This window comes from Coregonus clupeaformis, chromosome 11 (genome assembly GCF_020615455.1).
Source record: "Coregonus clupeaformis isolate EN_2021a chromosome 11, ASM2061545v1, whole genome shotgun sequence".
NCBI lineage: Eukaryota > Metazoa > Chordata > Actinopteri > Salmoniformes > Salmonidae > Coregonus > Coregonus clupeaformis.
In genome coordinates, this window is record NC_059202.1 from 8,648,964 (window position 1) to 8,672,032 (window position 23,069).

Here is a 23,069-nt window from a genome sequence, read left to right on the forward strand (position 1 = left end):
GCGTTGACACATTCACACGTGTCAATGAGTGAAAGCACGTGTGAACATGCGTGGGAACGCCTAAGAAAAAAAAAAACGTGTCCCCATCGACAGTCCAGGTTAATTCAAGACGGTTTCTTAGGCGCTAAATTACACATTAGGTGACTTTGTGAGACATATCACCAGCTACATTAGGCTCAATTTAGTCCCCATTTCACCCCTCATACCAATGTGTGCATATCCTTGTGTGTGCCTGTCAGTATGTGTGTGATGCAGGTTTATGAGGGGAGTTTATGGGTGAAGTAGACTGATGACTGGGTCTCCAGCAGCAGTAAAACTGTTACTGTTATTATTACCACTGTAGCTCTACACAATATAGTGTCCTCAGTTACACACCTCTTAAAGGACTACACACACACACACACACACACTGTGATTCCTGTGTGTAGAAGGTCAAAGCGGAGTAGAGAAGGTTAGACCCCCAGAGAGTGTCTGCCTGCACAGCTACACCATTAATCATCTTGGTTGCTACTCTCTACGGGCAGGCACACACACCCATGCACACAAGAAAACAAACACACACGCACACACACTTTTTCTGTCCCTATTCTATGGCAGTTCCTACTATGCAGATGCTTTCTCTTTTCATTTTTTTTCGCTCTGGGTCGTTCCACGAAATGAGTGCCTTTGCTATTTTAAGTAGAAATTGGGCACCAATATCGAATTTTAAAAGCCAGTTATCTTAAAAGAAGTGCCCTTTTATATGGACCACATGGAGAATTCAATAAATCAGATTTTTTTATATGAATAAAGGCTTGTTAATGTGCCAAAATTCAGCATTTTGACATGTCCTTCTGTCAACCCTGTGTCACTTCTAGGAAGATTTTAACACACTTAATCCCCCAAAATACTCCAAGTTTTCACCATCATTGTAAAGCCCTAGTTATTTTGTTGCTTTGACAAAGCCATTTATGAAGATTATTATTTATTTCATTTGATTAATGATTAATTTATGTCTGTCCCTCATTTTAAGGTCAACCCTGTTTTAATACGTTGATACAATTCCTTTAAAAAAAAAACGTTTCAAAAGAAACATTGAACATCTAATAGTCAAATCATAGAGTAAAAGCAGGTCAGCTGGTTCTACTTTCTTTTGCCATTTTCTGGTGTTTTGTTGGTGGAAAACTGAGTGGGTCGAGCATAACACATCAACGCTGTTATCATAGATAGACAGGCTAGAAATGTTTTAACAGTGTACAAAATCTTGTGAATCTTGCATTCAATTGTCACCCCCGGTTACACACAACAAGCTTCCATTCCCCCTGTCATAAGGGGATTTATGGCTGATTTAAGAAGAAATCGTCAACCCTGTTACGGTCAACCCTGTTACCGTCAACCCTGTTACTTTATTTGGCACTTCATTGGCACTTACTATAGTCATTTTTTTATTTAACCTCTTGAGATGGGAAAACTTGTTTTTTATTAAGTTGAACATGTGCTCTTTATGATAGAATGTAAAAAAGTTGGTGAAATCTTTTTTTGTTTTATACCAAGATACACTTCTCAAAGGCACCAAATTCGTGGAACGTGTGTGTGTATCTTTATGAAGGAGAGGAGAATTTTGCAAATGAAAGGGGTGGTGATGGTGGGCTGAACATCCCCCCTTTTCTCTTTCTTTTTTTCTTCTCTCCTCTCAGTGCCTCCTTCAGAGGCTTGCTACTTTTTGTTTTCTCAACGGGAGAGTGGGGGAGGGGGGGCTCTGATCAGTGTGTGTGCGTATGTGTTTGTTTGTGCGTTTGTATGTACGTGTGTGCGTGTGTCTTCCAGCAATGAGGGGATTTCAGGAAAATAAGTGAAGGAAGCATTATTTTCAGTCAGAGAAGAGAGAGAGAGAGAGAGTGAGTGAGAAAAGAGGAGGGCATGCATAATCTTACTGTGCGTGGAATATCTTATTCTATGGTTCAACAGGAAGGAAAGATAGGGAGGTAGGTAGGAAGGAGAGCGACAGAGAGAGAGAGAGAGAGAGAGAGAGAGAGAGAGAGAGAGAGAGAGAGAGAGAGAGAGAGAGAGAGAGAGAGAGAGAGAGAGAGAGAGAGAGAGAGAGAGAGAGAGAGAGAGAGAGAAAACTGCATTTATGATGGGAAATATATGCAAAACAGCTGTTAAATAGCTGTGAAGTGGAGCAGCTGCTCAGGAGACAGAGGGAGATGGAAGGATGGCGAGAAGGAGGATGGGAGTGACATGTGAAGGGAAAGAGTGAGAAGGGAAGGTAGGGGAGAGGCCAAAAGGTACAGAAGAGAGAAACGTACAGACCAATCACAACGGACAGACTGAGGGAGAGAGGGAGAGGGAGAGGGAGAGGGAGAGGGAGAGGGAGAGGGAGAGGGAGAGGGAGAGGGAGAGGGAGAGGGAGAGGGAGAGGGAGAGGGAGAGGGAGAGGGAGAAAGGAGAAGGGAGAAGGCAGGTATCTTAGGAGAGAATGAGGAGATAATAGGTGAGGCAGGTTATGAAGTGTACGAGGTGGGATCATGGTTAAGTGTACGAGGTGGGATCATAAAGAGGGCATCCTTTCATTTATGAATTCACTCATTCATTTATTTTACATGGCATATGTGGCTGATCGCCAGAAATTGACGTTTTTCTCAAAGACACTTTGTGTTCCGCCTCCTGATAACACATCCAGACATGACCAATCTCTCAGTCCATGTGTCCATCACTTTAATCTAATACTGTAACTGATTTATAGTCCCTCCCTATCAGTTTATAGTCCCTCCCTATAAGCTGTCTCTTACCTGTGACACAGTAGAGATAAGTGATACATGTTCTGGGTGCGAATGTGCTGAGTCTTACCAAATAGTTACTGCCTGGCCATGCTATTACAGAAGTATTACAACTACCCTAAAACACACATGGGCCTTGTAGACGTGGCACGCATTACAGCCAGACATTTGGGCTCTGTACAGGGTTGTACAACTTTATTATTCCCTGACTCTCTCTCCTATTGCTCTCTCTGCCTCTCTAGGCTATACAGTGCCTTCGGAAAGTATTCAGACCCCTTGAATCTTTCCACATTTTGTTATGTTACAGCCTTATTCTTAAATTGATTACATTCTTTTTTCCCCTCCTAACTCTACACAAAATACCCCATAATGACAAGGAGAAAACAGTTTTTCAGAATATTAGCAAATTTATACCAAATAAAAAACAGAAATATGTTATTTACATAAGTATTCAGACACTTTGCTATGAGACTCGAAATTGAGCTCAGGTGCATCTTGTTTCCATTTATCATCCTTGAGATGTTTCTACAACTTGATTGGAGTCCACCTGTGGTAAATTCAATTGATTGGACATGATTTGGAAAGGCACACACCTGTCTATATAAAGTCCTACAGTTGACAGTGCATGTCAGAGCAAAAACCAAGCCATGAGGTAGAAGGAATTGTCCGTAGAGCCCCGAGACAGGATTGTGTCGAGGCACAGATCTGTGGAAGGGTAGCAAAAAAATTCTGCAGCATTGAAGGTCCCCAAGAACATAGTGGCCTCCATCATTCTTAAATGGAAGAAGTTTGGAACCACCAAGACTCTTCCTAGAGCTGGCCGCCCAGCCAAACTGAGCATTCGGGGAAGAAGGGTCTTGGTCAGGGAGGTGACCAAGAACCCGATGGTCACTTTGACAGAGCTCTAGAGTTCCTCTGTGGAGATGGGAGAACCTTCCAGAAGGACAACCATCTCTGCAGCACTCCACCAATCAGGCCTTTATGGTTGAGTGCCAGACGGAAGCCACTCCTCAGTAAAAGGCACATGACAGCCCGCTTGGAGTTTGCCAAGGCACCTAAAGACTCTCAGACCATGAGAAACAAGATTCTCTGGTCTGATGAAACCAAGATTAAACTCTTTGGCCTGAATGCCAAGCGTCACGTCTGGAGGAAACCTGGCACCATCCCTGCGGTGAAGCATGGTGGTGGCAGCATTATGCTGTGGGGATGTTTTTCAGCGGCAGGGACTGGGAGACTAGTCAGGATCAGGGCAAAGATGAACGGAACAAAGTACAGAGAGATATCCTTGATGAAAACCTGCTACAGAGCGCTCAGGACCTCAGACTGGGGCGAAGGTTCACCTTCCAACAGGACAATGCCCCTAAGCACACAGCCAAGACAATGCAGGAGTGGCTTCGGGACAAGTCTCTGAATGTCCTTGAGTGGTCCAGCCAGAGGCCGGACTTGAACCCGATCAAACATCTCTGGAGAGACCTGAAAATAGCTGTGCAGTAACGCTCCCCATCCAACCTGATAGAGCTTGAGAGGATCTGCAGAGAAGAATGGGAGAAACTTCCCAAATACAGGTGTGGCAAGCTTGTAGCATCATACCCAAGAAGACTCGAGGCTGTAATCGATGCCAAAGGTGCTTCAACAAAGTACTGAGTAAAGGGTCTGAATACTTATGTAAATTTAATATTTAATTATAAAAATTAAAAAAAATAGTAGCAATAATTTCTTAAAACCTATTTTTACTTTGTCATTATGGGGTATTGTTTGTAGATTGATGAGGGGAAAAAACTATTTAATCAATTAGAGAATAAGGCTGTAATGTAACAAAATGTGGAAAAAGTCAAGGGGTCTGAATACTTTCCGAAGGCACTGTATGGATGAGGTGCACTCATACACTGTAGCATAGCAATAGGCATACCCTATATGAAGCAATGGGCCTGCCTCTTTAGCTTATATGGTGACTGACTGCATGTGTAAGCTACTTTATGTAAGTTACTTTGTTGTCACCTGTAGAATAGCCTATGAAGCAATGGGCCTGCCTCTTCAGCCTACACAGTGGTGACTGCATGGTGATGGCTGGTGATGACAATATAGGATAACAAAATACTGATGATTTATTCCTAACAGTGGACATCGCCCATAGACTTTCAGTAATATAATGTATTCGATGTCTGTGGCCGTGTCTCTAGGGGTGTGTCCGTTTGAGCAGGTGCTTGCTCTCCCACCCTCCCCCTCTGAAAAGTCCTGCCTCTTGATCACGCAGCCAGAGAGAGAGAGAGAGAGAAAGAGACAACACTGTACATAGCCATAACATAACATTTTAAATGTCTCTATTCTTTTGAAACTTTTGTGAGTGTAATATTTACTGTTAATTTCTGATTGTTTATTTCTCTTTTGTTTATTATTAAACACATACCTGGAGGTGACAGCATTCCCTCCCCCATGTGCCCCCCTAGGCACAACTACGACAACATAACCAACAAAAACGGGTCACAACTCCTGCAGCTCTGTCGCACGCTGAGTATGTACATAGTCAATAGTAGGCTTCGAGGAGACTCCTATGGTAGGTACACGTATAGCTAATCTATTGGCAGTAGTACTGTAGCCTACTTTATCACTGACCTCAACCCAGAGTCTCTCAGAGCGTTCACAGTCAGCCCACTGACACTCCTATCAGATCACAGCAAAATCACAGTCTACCGTATTTTCCGCACTATAAGGCGCACCGGAGTATAAGCCGCAGCAGCTAAATTGAATGATGTGTACATATATAAGCCGCACTGGACTATAAGCCGCAGGTGTTTTAATGTTTAATTACCATATGTAAGGGTTCGTGCACAGAGGGGATTGACGGGAAAGAGATGGCTGATTGAAAACTTCCTTTGCACAAACTGTCTCGCTCTCGTAATGTCTGTCTGTCTTGCTCTCGTTCTGTCTCTCGTTCTGTCTCTCGTACCACTCTCGGTTCCACTTTTACTTTTGCGCGCTACCTGTCTCACTCTTTTCCGGCCTCCAGCTTTTCCTGCTGGAGCCCGCCGCTTAAAGGTGGGGGGCGCGGACCGGTCATAGAGCCCATAGAGTTAAAGTTGGTGGACTGTAACCTGTAAAATCCATAGATTTAGGAGGTCTTCTAGTGGCCGTTAGCTGTAAAAATCCATAGATTAGCTGCACCGTTATATAAGCCGCAGGGTCGAAAAATGGGAAAAAAGGCGCGGCTTATAGTCTGAAAATTACGGTACTTGAACAGAGCAATACTCAATCATGAGGCATCAAAGCCAAAGGAACTGAATAATATTAAGATATGCTATAGATGGAAGGAAGGTAGTGTAGAAACCTACCAAAAAACTATTAGGCAACAAGAAATTCAATCCCTTTTAGATAACTTCCTGGACAAAACGTTTCACTGTAATAGTGAAGATGTAAACTTGGCAGTAGAAAACCTAAACAGTATATTTGACCTCTCAGCGTCCCTATAAAATCAAAAAAATTCTAACAGAAAACCAAAGAAAATTTATAACAATGACAAATGGTTTGATGAAGAATGCAAAAACCTAAGAAAGAAATTGAGAAACCTATCCAACCAAAAACATAGAGACCCAGAAAACCTGAGCCTACGGCTTCACAATGGTGAATCACTAAAACAATACAGAAATACACTATGGAAATAGAAGGCACAGCGCGTTAGAAATGTAAGAATCCATAGACTCTAACCACTTCTGGGAAAATTGGAAAACAAACAACAACACAAAGAGTTATCTATCCAAAATGGAGATGTATGGGTAAACCACTTCTACAATATTTTTGGCCCTACAGCAAAAACATATACATGATCAAATACAAATCTTAGAATCAACTATTAAAGACTACCAGAACCCACTGGCTTCTCCAATTACATTGAATGAACTACAGGACAAAATACAAACCCTCCAACCCAAAAAGGCCTGTGGTGTTGATGGTATCCTCAATGAAATGATAAAATATACAGACCACAAATTCCAATTGACTATACTTAAACTCTTTAACATCATCCTTAACTCTGGTATCTTCCCCAATATTTGGAACCAAGGACTGATCACCCCAATCCACAAAAGTGGAGACAAATTTGACCCCAATAACTACCGTGGGATATGCGTCAACAGCAACTTTGTGGAAAGTCCTCTGCATTATCATTAACAGCAGACTCGTACATTTCCTCAGTGCAAACAATGTACTGAGCAAATGTCAAATTGGCTTTTTACCAAATTACCGTACGACAGACCACATATTCACCCTGCACACCCTAATTGACAAACAAACAAACCAAAACAAAGGCAAAGTCTTCTCATGCTTTGTTGATTTCAAAAAAGCTTTTGACTCAATTTGGCATGAGGGTCTGCTATACAAATTGATGAAAATTGGTGTTGGGGGAAAAACATCCGACATTATAAAATCGATGTATACAAACAGCAAGTGTGCGGTTAAAATTGGCAAAAAACACACACATTTCTTTCCACAGGGCCGTGGGGTGAGACAGGGATACAGCTTAAGCCCCACCCTCTTCAACATAAATATCAACGAATTGGCGAGTGCACTAGAACATCTGCAGCACCCGGCCTCACCCTACTAGAATCTGAAGTCAAATGTCTACTGTTTGCTGATGATCTGGTTAGGATCTGGCTAAAAATACTTGAATCAGTTATAGAACCCATTGCCCTTTATGGTTGTGAGGTCTAGGGTCCGCTCACCAACCAAGAATTCACAAAATGGGACAAACACCAAATTGAGGCCGATACCCGCTATTTATCAAAGCCATTAAATTCTACAACCACCTAAAAGGAAGAGATTCCCAAACCTTCCATAACAAAGCCATCACCTACAGAGAGATGAACCTGGAGAAGAGTCCCCTAAACAAACTGGTCCTGGGGCTCTGTTCACAAACACAAACAGACCCCACAGAGCCCCAGGACAGCAACACAATTAGACCCAACCAAATCATGAGAAAACAAAAAGATAATTACTTGACACATTGGAAATAATTTACAAAAGAAACAGAGCAAACTAGAAAGCTATTTGGCCCTAAACAGAGAGTACACAATGGCAGAATACCTGACCACTGTGACTGACCCAAAATTAAAGAAATATTTTACTATGTACAGACTCAGTGAGCATAGTCTTGCTATTGTGAGTGGCCGCCGTAGGCAGCCCTGGCTCTCAAGAGAAGACAGGCTATGTGCACACTGCCCACAAAATGAGGTGGAAACTGAGCTGCACTTCCTAACTTCCTGCCAAATGTATGACCATATTAGAGACACATACTTCCCTCAGATTACACAGACCCACAAAGAATTTGAAAACAAATCCAATTTGGATAAACTCCCATATCTATTGGGTGAAATACCACAGTGTGCAATCACAGCAGCAAGATTTGTGACCTGTTGCCACAAGAAAAGGGCAACCATTGAAGAACAAACACCATTGTAAATACAACCTATATTTATGATTATTTATTTTCCTTTTTGTACTTTAACTAATATAACATATGATATTTGAAATGCCTTTATTCTTTTGGAACTTTTGTGAGTGTAATGTTTACTGTAAAAAAATTTTTGTTTATTTCACTTTTGTTTATTATCTATTTCACTTGTTTTGGCAATGTAAACATATGTCTCCCATGCCAATAAAGCCCTTAAATGTTAAATGAATTGAATTGAGAGAGAGAGAGAGAGAGAGAGAGAGAGAGAGAGAGAGAGAGAGAGAGAGAGAGAGAGAGAGAGAGAGAATGAGAGCGCGCGCAAGAGAGAGAGAGAGTGCGGTAGAGTGCACCTCGCTGTTTCATCTGAGTCTATACCAAGGGACAGCGGTAGCCGATGGTTATTCTTCTATACTGGGATTAACGCAAAATGAGGATTTAACCGTCTGTGTTTACGCGGTAAGTAGCCTAAACTAGTTGAAGTACTATATGGGCGATTAGTGCTCGTGTACCTCATTCATTTCTGTGGTTAGCCTACGTGTGAAATGTGTGTTATCGCTCCAGAAGTTGATTGAATCAGATAGAGGGAAAGATACGCACTGCTGATGCCGCGGTCGTCTTCTCTCTGCGCTCTCCATCTATGCTACCGCTGTGTGGTATGTCTGTAGTGAGGATCTCTCTCTCTCTCTCTCTCTCTCTCTCTCTCTCTCTCTCTCTCTCTCTCTCTCTCTCTCTCTCTCTCTCTCATTCTTGTTGTATGTGTTATATGATTAATTGAATACCCTTTATGTTTTTTTCTATTATAGAATGAAGCGTAGCCTAGCCTATTACCTATAACAACTTGTGTCAATGTTTGCTGTGGAAGTTCAATAGCTGCCAAACTAGTCTTTAGTCAAACAGAGGGCCAAGCAAGTCGTCTTGTTTAGCTGTGGGGTTGGAAAGTCATTACTCTATGACGAGTAGCTACTCATGAGGGTGTATGTTACGTAAGTTCCTCTGTAGGTAGACGGGACCTTTAACAGCAGCATAATGTTTATCTGCATTAATGCCGCCGGCCTCATTACTCTGCATTCAAACGGATCACATACATTTTGTGTGTAGGCTACACAGCCCGCAGGTGGAGTAGGCCAAACACACACACACACACACTTTCCCACAGATGGGTAGATACACATGCTGCCACAATTTGCCACAGCAACTACACAGTAACACACAGCTGTAGCAGGTGTGGAGCAGCAGAAGAGATACGCCATTACACACACACACACACACACACACACACACACACACACACACACACACACACACACACACACACACACACACACACACACACACACACACACACACACACACACACACACACACACACACACACACACCACACACACACACACACAATGTGCAGCTGACCTGCTATAGAGCAGCTGTTCAGCAGGGGTAGAGTAGCCTACACTAAACCAACAAGTCTCCTCTCCTGTAGGCTTCATAAAAATGTTGCATTTTAGCAGACAATCTTATCCAGAGGAACTTACAGGAGCAATTAGGGTTAAGTGCCTTGCTCAAGAGCACATCAACAGATTTTTCACCTAGGCGGCTCAGTGATTAAAACCAGTGACCTTTCAGTTACTGGCCCAAAGCTCTTAACTGCTAGGCTACCTGCCGGGCACTGGTGTCTGCCTGGACTACACTGGTCCATTCAACAAGCTCTCACAATCTCACTGCAGAATTAGACATTCATCCACGTTCTCCAAATGTCAAAAACAAAGTGTTTCTGTTCCTCCCGCTGCTCTGTATCGTTCCTCCCGCTGCTCTGTATCGTTCCTCCTGCTGCTCTGTATCGTTCCTCCCGCTGCTCTGTATCGTTCCTCCTGCTGCTCTGTATCGTTCCTCCTGCTGCTCTGTATCGTTCCTCCTGCTGCTCTGTATCGTTCCTCCCGCTGCTCTGTATCGTTCCTCCTGCTGCTCTGTATCGTTCCTCCCGCTGCTCTGTATCGTTCCTCCTGCTGCTCTGTATCGTTCCATTTCTCCAAACATCAAATGTCAAAGTTAAGGGTTAAGTTTAGGCACTCATTCCGAATGGTTAAGGTAAGGGTTAAGGTTGGGGATAGGGTTAAAATATATATATTTTTTAATTAAAAACAGTATCCACGACTGGGATCGAAGACACGATCTTCAGATCTAGAGTAATGTGATTACAACTGGGATCGAACACGCAACCTTATGATCCTGAGTCATGCGATTATTTACTCACCTACTTGATGGTAATAGCACTCACTGTTGCCCCTAGTGTCCGGTTTTTAAGGCATTTCCCGACATCCTCAGGAAATGGATAGACATCCAATTTCAAAGTCAATATTTAACGACCTGGCTGGGTGCTTTACCGTTCACTTCACTTTACAAAACTGTATAGGCCTATTCTATTTTAATTCTTAGCTCTGCACTTTGATTTGGTATGATAATGATTTACAAACAACTTACAAATGGTAAACAAATGAACCAATAATGTTTTATGAGCAGATTATAATCATACCATCTAATACAGGGTTCTTCAATTCTGGTCCTGGAGGGCCGAAACACCTCTGTTTTTCATCCTCCTTCTAATCAGGGGCTAATTCAGACCTGGGACACCAGGTGAGTGCAATTAACTACCAGGTAGAAATAAAAAACAGAAGTGTTTCGGCCCTCCAGGACCGGAATTGAAGAACCCTGATCTAATACATTGTTCCAGTTATTTATGCTAAAAACATAGTAAAGTTACTCAGTTGTATGACTTAATGTTTGAATGCACCAGCTTCCTTTACCTATTGGTACTCTCTGTATTAAACACCTGTCTGTGAGGAGCAGTCTGTGTGTTGTGGTGTGTGTAAGTATGTTTGTGTGGAGAGGAGAGACAAGATGATGATGATTCCGCTGTAGACCGCTGAGATACAGACAGTCTGTTCCTCACAGTTAATCAGTCCTAGACCCTAAGGCTGGGTAACCAGGTGTCAACCCACTGTGGTTAGACCACAACCTCCTGAGCAAACACAACACACACAGAGAAAGAAAGAGGGAGCAAGGAAGAGAGAGAGACACACAGCTAAACTCCCAAACACACAGTGGCTAAACTCTGGTGCCCATACACACAGTGTGCCCTAGACCTGCTATCTGAAGACCAACTAGGGTCACCCAGCCACATAATAATTCACACAGGCACAGACGACCTGAGAGCACAGCAGGAAAGGGTGGCCACCACTCAAGGCAGTGATTGAAAAAGCTTCTTCCACTTTCTCCAACTCACAAGGGGTTATCTCCACCCTGTTACCACAAAAATACTTTCACCCTGCTACCATACAGAGGGTAAAAGCAAGCATTTCCCGTGACTGTGCCTCAAAAACAAATGTTTACCTGGCCCACCACTCCACCCTGGACTTCAACAGTCTTTACGACCAGGTCCACCTATACAAGGCAACAGTCCCTACTTTTGCAAGGACTCTGAAAGATATCGTCCTCAACCGCGGCCCCAGCACCTCACACAGGAGCAACAGAGCAATGGACACCCCGCCCAGACCTGCGAGGCCCCCCCATGAACCTGCACCTAGAGGACCCACGTCGAGAGGACCCACGCCGAGAGGACCTATATCGAGACCACAGCACCACCAGGCACATCCACACCCCCCCACCCCAACCAGTTAACACCCTCCCAAACCAACCAAGGCCACAACCCATATAGGCCTGCGTCCATCCTGCCCCTCCCATGCTCCCAACCCCCACAACGAGGACCTCAATGTGACAATCACACATATGCCCAGGTGGTGAGCAGAGCAACAAACCCAATATGTATCACTACACCCACCCAAGCCCCATCCTGCGACCTAAGAGGCATGTATCAGATGCTCAGCATGCTCTGCTCAAACCTACTGTAATTGTCAGAGCCTAAACCACACGAAAACAACACTGGAACACAAAGATTTTACTATCTCATCCTGGAATATACAAGGTCTGAGAGGTCATCTGCCTTTGGCCTAAAAAGCAGGAACCCAGACTGCAAGAAACATGGTATAGATGCAATGGACAGTATATTTGACCTATCAGCTAACATATCAAATTAAAACAATTCTAGCAGAAAACCTAAGAAAACTAATAACAATAAGAATGCAAAAACCTAATAAAGAAATTGACAAACCTCTCCAACCAAACACACAGAGACTCAGAAAATCAGAACCTACGCCTTCACTATGGGGAAACACTAAAACAGTAAAGAAATACACTAAGAAAAAAGAAGGAACAGCATGTCAGAAAACAGCTCAATGTGATTGAAGAATCCATAGAATCAAATCACTTCTGGGAAAAATGGAACAAACTAAACAAACAACAACACGAAGAGTTATCTATCCAAAACTGAGATTTATGGATGAACCACTTCTCCAGCATTTTCGGCCATATAACAAAAAACCAAGAGCAAACACATATACATGATCATTTGCAAAACCTAGAATCAGCTATTAAAGACTACCAGAATCCACTGTATTCTCCAATTACATTGGATGAGCTACAGGCCAAAATACAAACCCTCCAACCCAAAAAGGCCTGCGGTGTTGATGGTATACTAAACAAAATGATAAAATATACAGACCACAAATTAAAATGGACTATTCTTAAACTCTTCAACATTATCCTCAGCTCTGGAATCTGCGTCAACAGTAACCTCTGAAAAATCCTCTGCAGTATCATCAACAGCAGACTCCAAAATGTTCTCAGTGAAAACAATGTCTTAAGCAAATGTCAAATTGGCTTCTTACCAAAATATTGTACGACAGACCACGTATACACCCTGCACACCCTAATTGATAAAAAAAACGAACCAAAATGAAAGCAAAGTCTTCTCATGCTTTGTTGATTTCTAAAAAGCTTTTGACTCAATTTGGCATGAGGGTCTGCTATGCAAATGGATGGAAAGGAGTGTTGGGGGAAAACGTACGATATTATACAATCAATGTACACAAACAACAAGTCTGCAGTTAAAATTGGCAATAAACACACAGATTTCTTTCCACAGAGTTATGGGCTCCCGAGTGGTGCAGCGGTCTAAGGCACTGCATCTCAGTGCTTGAGGCGTCACTACAGACCCCCTGGTTCGATTCAAGGCTTTATTACAACCGGCCGTGATTGGGAGTCCCATAGGGCGGCGCACAATTGGCCCAGCGTCGTCCGGGTTTGGCTGGTGTAGGCCGTCATTGTAAATAAGAATTAGTTCTTAACTGACTTGCCTGGTAAAATAAAATAAAAATGGGGTGAGACAGGGATGCAGCTTGAGCCCCATTGGTGAGGGCACTAGAGCAGTCTGCAGCACCTAGCCTCACCATACTAGACTCTGAAGTCAAATGTTTACTTTTTGCAGATGATCTGGTGCTTCTGTTCCCAACCAAGGAGGGCCTACAGCAGCACCTAGACCTTCTGCACAGATTCTGTCAGACTTGGGCCCTAACGGTAAATCTCAGTAAGACAAAAATAATGGTGTTCCAAAAAAAGTTAATTTGCCAGGACAACAAATACAAATCCTATCTAGATACCGTTGCCCTAAGCACACAAATAATTATACCTACCTCGCACAGGAGGCTGCTGAGGGGAGGACGGCTCATAAAAATGGCTGGGGCAAATGGAATGGCATCAAACACATGGAAACCATGTGTTTGATGTATTTGATACCATTCCACTCATTCGGCTTCAGCCATTGCCATGCACCCGTCCTCCCCAATTAAGGTGCCACCAACCTCCTGTGCTATCTCGGCCTAAACATCAACACCACAGGTAACTTCCACAAGGCTCTGAATTATTTAAAAGACAAGGCAAGAAGGGCTCGACATCCCAATTAGGATCTGGCTAAAAATACTTCAATCAGTTATAGAACCCCCATTGCTCTCTATGGTTGTGAGGTCTGGGGTCCACTCACTAACCAAGCATTCACAAAATGGGACGAGCACCCATTTGAGACTCTCCATGCAGAATTCTGCGAAAATATCCTTCATGTACAATGCAAAACCAAAAACAATGCATGCAGAGTAGAATTAGGAATATACCCACAAATTATAAAAATCCAGAAAATATCTGTTAAATTCTACAACCCCCTAAAAGGGAGCGATACCCACACATTCCACCACAAAGCCCTCACCTACAGAGAGATGAACCTAGAGAAGAGTCCCCTCAGCCAGCTGGTTCTGGGTCTCTGTTCACAAACACAAACAGACCCCACAGAGCCCCAGGACAGAAACACAATTAGACCCAAACACATTATGAGAAAACAAAAAGATAACTATTTCACACACTGGAAATAATCAACCAAAAAACAGAGCAAACTGGAATGCTATCTGGCCCTAAACAAATAAAATCATTGACTATGTACAGAGTCAGTGAGCATAGCCTTCTTTTTGAGAGAGGCCACCATAGGCAGACCTGGCTCTTGAGAGAAGAAAGGCTATGTGCACACTTCCCACAAAATGACGTGGAAACTGAAATGCACTTCCTTACCTCCTGCCAAAGGTATGACCATATTAGAGACACACATTTCCAACAGATCACACAGACCCATAAAGAATTTGAAAACAAATCAAACCTTGATAAACTCCCATATCTGTTAGGCGAAACACTGCAATGTGCAATCACAGCAGCAATATTTGTGGCCCGTTGCCATGAAAACAGGGCAACAAGTGGAGCACAAAGAACATTGTAAATACAACCAATATTGATCTGTTGACTTATCTTCCCCTACTATTCGTACTACAACTATTTACACATTGTTAAAAACACTGTACATAGCTGATAATATAACATTTGAAACATCTCTATTCTTTTAAAACCTTTATGAGTGCAATGTTAAATGTTTTAATGTTTTTTGTTGATGTTCTTTTTTGTTTCTTCTCACTTTTGTTTATTGTTTATTTAACTTGCTTTGGCAATGTAAACTTATGTTTCCCATGCCAATAAAGCCCATTTCAATTGAGCTGAACTGAATTGAGAGTGAGAGAGAGAGAGAGAAAAACTTGCTTTGGCAATGTAAACGTATGTTTCCCATGCCAATAAAGCCCATTTCAATTGAGCTGAACTGAATTGAGAGCGAGAGAGAGAGAGAGAGAGAGAGAAACTTGCTTTGGCAATGTAAACGTATGTTTCCCATGCCAATAAAGCCCATTTCAATTGAGCTGAACTGAATTGAGAGCGAGAGAGAGAGAATATAGAACTGTTTCATGAGAGCTCTCCTAATCCTAGAGACAATGATAAGCAGCTCTTATCACAGAAGCAGTGATAACAGTGTGATTATGCTGACAAACTGCCCATAGAATGGTTATATTATTGTTCTCCAGTGGGAGACTACAGGAACAGAACCGGAGCTATCGGCTCAGTCCCAATTGTACAACCTCCCTATCCCTCCCTCCTCTCTTTCCCTTTATTGCTCTCTCTTTTCCTGGCTTCCTAGCTTTCTTTCATTACTTGATCCTAGGTGAAAGGACTGGATAGGTGTCGTGAAGAAAATAAATCCCCACGTGATATATTTCTTCACATTTATTTGTACACATGATTATTTTCACTACTTCCAGCTACATCTGGTTTCTGATCCATGGACCGACCCTGCTTAGCTTCAGAAGTAAACCAGCAGTGGAATGCAGGATGCTATGTTGCTGGAATGAATGTGCCAAAACTTGCAACTGGAAAAAAGGCAGTAAAGGTCAGGGTAACATAACTAACGATAGGGAAAATTGCAGGAAAGAGGGAAGCATTTATTTAATTGCGATATCATATATATATTTTTTACTGAAAACTTTATGTGAGAATGTGCTCACCTCCCCACAAACTTTAGACCATCCGTATGCACATCTGTTAGTGGTTAAAATATTGAATTGCAAGCTGGCAAGTAAGTATTTTGTGCAAATGGGGGATATGATGAAAAGCTTATTCACAAAAAAACAAAACCAGGAAAACATATTAACAAGAATACAACCATTGTCACACCCTGGCTCTGGGGACTCTTAAATGTTGAGCCAGGGTGTGGAGTTTCTATGTCTTATTTTCTATGTTGATGTGCTAGATCGTTTAGATCTATGTTGGCCAGGGTGGTTCCCAATCAGAGGCAGCTGTATCTCGTTGTCTCTGATTGGGGACCATACTTAGGCAGCCTGTTTGGCACTAGTCGGTGTGGGATCTTGTTCCGTTAAGGTTTGTTTTGGTAACCTAGGACTTCACGTATCGTTTGTTTGTTGTTTTGGTTCGTGTGTTAAGTACTAATAAATATGTACGCTTATCATGCTGTGCCTTGGTCCGTATCATCAGTAAACGATCGTGACAACCATTTGGCATTAATGAGAAGAGCGAAAATCTGTGTTTTACTTTTAGAATCTAAAATAATTAGGCATAGGAATCTATTTCCTATTTATATTTATAACCATTGCAGAATATACAGTATTCCTCACCGTTTCTGGCCGTGATGGGTTTATATTCCGAAAGAGCCATACAACAAATTACCATGTGCATTTTTTATTTAATTGGACCTAGAAACCTAGTAAATAGATAGGCTATATGTAATTCAAGTTTTGCAATATCATAGGCAGAGGGGTTTATAATACCGGTATACAGTTGCATTTAACAGCTGATCTTTTACATTGAATTAGGCCTAAGTTTCAAGTTTTTATTGTCACGTGCACAAGTACAGTGAAATCAAAGCCTTACTTGCTCTTTCCCAACAATGCAGTAATGAATATTAGTACTAATGTAAAAAAATAATAATAATCAAGTAGAACAAAAACACATGAGAAATAGAACGGTAAGTACTGTAAGTACTGTAAGTACTGTAATTACTGTAAGTACTGTAAGTACTGTAACTACTGTAAGTACTGTAACTACTGTAAGTACTGTAATTGCATTTTTTTGTAATCTGCCCTACAATGTTTCAGAATTCAGGGGCAGTCCACCATATTTAGGTTGGGGTAAAAGTTGATATAAAACATTGTTGAATTCAATCGATTCATTGACAGGGCCACAACAATTTGTTTTCTCATTCAGAAACTGACACAGTTATTTTCCAGATAGAGCATAAATTACTGCAAAAGATTAAAACATTCTGCCAACACAGTAAATAGACTGGTAGTATATGTAAAATATTTGACAGTATGGGTATAGGCTACAGTATTGCTGTGCTATAGGAGCGCGACATCATTGCCTATTTAATCTCAGAGCCTATACCAAGGCAGGACATATAAACCCAATAATCTATTCATTAACTAAATATTGAACAACAATTTGTCTTTTGCATGCCGTGGACTAATTCCAATAGTTCAAAATGATACAGCAACTAAAGGGTGTTGTTGTCACCATAAAAGGTGAGTGGAGGCGTTTTCCAGAGTTTTAATGCTCGTTCACGCACGCACAATTTTATGACAGGTCTGATTTATAATGGGAAACGTGTATGTATGGCATGTGCCAAGTTTATAAATCTCTATATTTTTGTATGTTCGCAAACTTTCAGAAATGGCGCACGCAGAAATTTAGTGTGATATTTACACAACGGTTATAAATGAGGCCCCAGGGAATTATCAACGTTTTCAGTCGCAATTTGCTTTTACCTCATAATGACTTCCATGAAATTGATCAAATGAAGCCTGGTTTGTTCTAAGATAACTTTAATATGGTAGATAGTGTAAGCCTAAGAGCTCCTGTCTTGCTAAGATTCAGCTAAATGTCAGCATTCAGCTACAGTACATTTATGTGAGGATGCAGAAATGATTTTGTTTAGCTATCTAGCTTTCTAGCTAACATAACCTAGCTGTGTAGCCTATATTAAAATATGAATGACACTGTATGATAACGTTACTGTACTTTTATATTCGTATGGGAGGGGTAAACGTTAATTATTGATATGCTAATGTCACTTGATCATGATCATCTCTCTCTCTCTCTCGCTCTCTCTCTCTCTCTCTCTCTCTCTCTCTCTCTCTCTCTCTCTCTCTCTCTCTCTCTCTCTCTCTCTCTCTCTCTCTCTCTCTCCTCTCTCCTAACAGGACAGTAGCCTGTATTATGGTAATAAACTGGTTCCATGGAGTCTACAGCAGTTAAAATAGTTTTATTGGCTACATGCTATTACAGGGTTTAAAGTCTTCTTATGCTGCCATTACTATCTTATATATATTTTTTATTTCCTTTATTATTTTCCCTTAACCCTATGGATGATAGGGTTTGAACCTTTATATTCTAATAGATTCTACATAAGATTCTGCTAAGAGTATTATTAGATTATTGATCGGTTGACTATGACTTTTTAAATCACCCAGCAGTGCTATTTGCAGAGTTAGCTCCAGGTAAATGTTACAATTCTTCATCCATTCCGGAACCTGCGACCAAAAACAAGCTACATATGGACAGTACCAAAACAAATGATATAATGATTATTCGCAGCAAAATCTGCAGAGCTGGGATGGTTGTATCCCCCATATACAGTTGAAGTCGGAAGTTTACATACATACACCTTAGCCAAATACATTTAAACTCAGTTTTTCACAATTCCTGACATTTAATCCTAGTAAAAATTCCCAGTCTTAGGTCAGTTAGGATCACCACTTTATTTTAAGAATGTGAAATGTCAGAATAATAGTAGAGAGAATGATTTATTTCAGTTTTTATTTATTTCATCACATTCCCAGTGGGTCAGAAGTTTACATACACTCAATTAGTATTTGGTAGCATTGCCTTTCAATTGTTTAACTTGGGTCAAACGTTTCGGGTAGCCTTCCACAAGCTTCCCACAATAAGTTGGGTGAATTTTGGCCCATTCCTCCTGACAGAGCTGGTGTAACGGAGTCAGGTTTGTAGGCCTCCTTGCTCGCACACGCTTTTTCAGTTCTGCCCACAAATGTTCTATAGGATTGAGGTCAGGGCTTTGTGATGGCCACTCCAATACCTTAACTTTGTTGTCCTTAAGCCATTTTGCCACAACTTTGGAAGTATGCTTGGGGTCATTGTCCATTTGGAAGACCCATTTGCGACCAAGCTTTAACTTCCTGACTGATGTCTTGAGATGTTGCTTCAATAAATCCACATAATTTTCCTTCCTCATGATGCCATCTATTTTGTGAAGTGCACCAGTCCCTCCTGCAGCAAAGCACCCCCACAGCATGATGCTGCCACCCCTGTGCTTCACGGTTGGGATGGTGTTCTTCAGCTTGCAAGCTGCCGCCTTTTTCCTCCAAACATAACGATGGTCATTATGGCCAAACAGTTCTATTTTTGTTTCATCAGACCAGAGGACATTTCTCCAAAAAGTACGATCTTTGTCCCCATATGCAGTTGCAAACCGTAGTCTGGCTTTTTTATGGCGGTTTTGGAGCAGTGGCTTCTTCCTTGCTGAGCGGCCTTTCAGGTTATGTCGATATAGGACTCGTTTTACTGTGGATATAGATACTTTTGTACCTGTTTGCTCCAGCATCTTCACAAGGTCCTTTGCTGTTGTTCTGGGATTGATTTGCACTTTTCACTCCAAAGTACGTTAATCTCTAGGAGACAGAACGCGTCTCCTTCCTGAGTGGTATAACGGCTGTGTGGTTCCATGGTGTTTATACTTGCGTACTATTGTTTGTACAGATGAACGTGGTACCTTCAGGCGTTTGGAAATTGCTCCCAAGGATGAACCAGACTTGTGGAGGTCTACACATTTTTTTCTGAGGTATTGGCTGATTTCTTTTGATTTTCCCATGATGTCAAGCAAAGAGGCACTGAATTTGAAGGTAGGCCTTGAAATACATCCACAGGTACACCTCCAATTGACTCAAATGATGTCAATTAGCCTATCAGAAGCTTCTAAAGCCATGACATCATTTTCTGGAACTTTCCAAGCTGTTTAAAGGCACAGTCAACTTAGTGTATGTAAACTTCTGACCCACTGGAATTGTGATACAGTGAATTATAAGTGAAATAATCTGTCTGTAAACAATTGTTGGAAAAATGACTTGTGTCATGCACAAAGTAGCTGTCCTAACCGACTTGCCAAAACTATAGTTTGTTAACAAGAAATTTGTGGAGTGGAAGAAAAACTAGTTTTAATGACTCCAACCTAAGTGTATGTAAACTTCCGACTTCAACTGTATATAACATTATATTGGTTGCTCTAAGTTTTGAATCCAGCGTCGTTTTGTGTATCAGTTCATAAACCATGTGCCATGGAATCGGTACATCGAAAATCTCTTCCCAACTGTTTTGCAATCTATATGGCACAACTGTCCATTTTTTTGTCCTTAAATGAAACTAGTATACTTTTTTATTTATCACAATTTTCTTTAGCCAATTTTGGTCTTTAATGCAGGGCCGACAGACAACTTCCTTACTTTCTCCCCCTTCCAATTGCCTCTTCCATTTTTGTAGCAATGCTGCAATTAGATGGTTGTAATTTAGAGTAGAGCAGACATTTCCATATATTTTTGTTAGCTGCATGTGTGACTTAACTCCACCAGTTCTATGTATGATATAATTTACAATGATGATTAAAAATATATATATACAGTATATATATATTGTTTTTTTTTATCAATTAGTATATTTGAGTTTAACCATAATATTTGTTGAAATATTACCATTACTATCTTATTTATAACTAAGCTCTATTTAGTTGTTTGTTGATGTTTTGTGTAATGTTTTGTTTGTACTTTAAAATCATTTTATGTCTGTACAGTATATATATATATATGTGTGTGTGTGTGTGTTTTCAGTGTTGCACTGTATGTACTGTATTGTTTGCACAATACATTAGTTATCTAGTAATGGGCTGAAGATGCTAGCTGGCAGTCCCTGGAGATTAGCTGGTTAGGGCCATACATTGTGTGACGCATGATGCACAAATACTGAATCAGCAGATAGTGTGTGTGTGTGTGTGTTACTGTGTTTATGAATGTGTGTGCTTAGATGTCAGTAACTGACGTCATAATGTTGTGTGATTGAGGCTGTTAATTTGAGAGATAAAAATTCCTCATGCAAACACACACACACACACACACACACACACACTGTACTCCGAATTTATATTACAGACATGATTACGAAGGTTGCAAACATTTGGCTCTGACCCTACTCTCCGTGTAAGTAGAACATAAAATACTCTGCCAGCTACTGTATAAAACTGAAATGGAGGGAGGAGGGAGGGGTGTTTACAGTGTGTGTGTTCCATTCCCTTCCGTGGTGTAATGACAGAGCAGGAAATAACACACACATACTCTCAGGGTTAATGAGCATGGGCAGTGTAATTGCTTGTTTACCAATCCTAATGATACACGCACGCACGCACGCACACACACACACACACACACACACACACACACACACACACACACACACACACACACACACACACACACACACACACACACACAGGTCGACGTTTATTGGGATGAGTCTTGTCCTTGAGGCAGAACTGAGCGATTTCCACTAGATGGGCCAGCTGGAAAGTCAAAATTGGCTATATTGTACAAATTCAGGCAACTTTTTTTTTGTTTAGGTTATTAGGGTTAGCAGTGTGGTTAAGGTTAGGGTTAAGGTTAGGGTTAGGTTTAAAAGATTTTATGACTTTGTGCCTGTGCCAGAGAGTGACCACTCAGCAGAGCTGCCTCCAGAACAAGATTCATGACGAAAAACGCTAACCTGCCACACACACACACAAAGGGCAGAGCAGGTCCCCTGCCACACACTGTGTGTGTGTGTGTGTGTGTGTGTGTGTGTGTGTGTGTGTGTGTGTGTGTGTGTGTGTGTGTGTGTGTGTGTGTGTGTGTCTGTGTGTGTGTGTGTGTGTGTCTGTGTGTGTGTGTGCGTAAGAGAGACAAAGGGCTGAGTTATTTTTTGTTTATATGTGTGTGTAAGTGCTGGGATGTCATGTTGTCCACTCTAAACACTCCACCATCCCTCATCAGCCCCTGTCCCCCTGGCCACGCATAGACTCAGGGCTCAGAGGTGAGATGTCATTGTCAGGGCCCCTGCAGCAGACGGGGCTGATGTGTGGAGACAGAGTGATGGATGACGTCTACCCCTGCTACTCCTCCTCCCTCCATCCTCTTCCTCCTGCTCCTCCTCATTCTTAGGCGTGGGGGAGGAGAGAGGGAGAAGAGCAGAGGGCGTTGGAGGTGTGAGAGGGAGGGGGTAGACAGGAAGGGGGAGTAGGAGGGAGGGGGAGAAAGTGAGGGAATCACGTGATATTGTAGCAGCTGCATGACTGAGAGGGCTGTTCCTGGAGGAGGGAGAACAAGACCGAGAGAATGAGTGAGAACGAGAGACAGAGAGAACAAGAGAGAGGGGCGGCGAGAGAGAGGGAATGAGAGAGAGACGGAGCGTGAAGAAGAAAGAGTGAGAGTGTGAAAGGGAAAGAGAGCGTGAGAGAAGAGATAATGCAAGCTGGAAGAACAAGGAGCCGGTGAGTGTTTGTTTGTTATGTCCTAGTGTATGTTTGCCTGGTGTGGTGAGCATGTGTATCAGTGTGTATGTATTTGTGTGAGAGAGAAAGAGACCCACTGAGTGTGAGAGAGAGAAAAGAGAAACAAACCCAAGAGAGCATGGAAGGGAAATATAGAGGCATAGTGTGCATGCAGGTTTTGTGAGTTATTTGGCTAAATAAGCTCAAGAGCATGTTAGAGAAACAGAGAGAGAGATGAGGCTAAAGGAGGGGGAATATGAGAGAGATAGAGGGAGAGAGAGAGGAAGGAGGGAGAGGAGGGTAGAGGAGAGAGAGGAGAGAGAGGATGTGGCGATGTCTCAACACACACGCAGCTGTAAGGATCTGAGTGTGTGTGTCTGTCTCTGTCTGTCAAAGGGGTGGGGGGGCGGTAGAGTGTATGATGCTTGGGTTAAATTCAGTACTAATAGCTGTA

At 42.0% G+C, this 23,069-nt stretch overlaps 1 protein-coding gene across 2 annotated transcripts in view; it reads left to right on the plus strand.

The window, feature by feature from the left end:
* Positions 1-8,558: 8,558 nt before the first annotated feature.
* Positions 8,559-23,069, plus strand: part of LOC121576375 (genetic suppressor element 1) — a 29,321-nt gene continuing 14,810 nt past the window's right edge. Inside the window, exon 1 of one of the 2 annotated variants that reach the window (XM_041889464.2) lies at positions 8,559-8,658. The gene's annotated coding sequence lies outside the window, so the exon portion shown is untranslated. Of the gene's footprint in view, positions 8,659-22,509; positions 22,616-23,069 lie in introns of those variants that run through there. The other variant, XM_041889463.2, reaches the window with a different exon arrangement.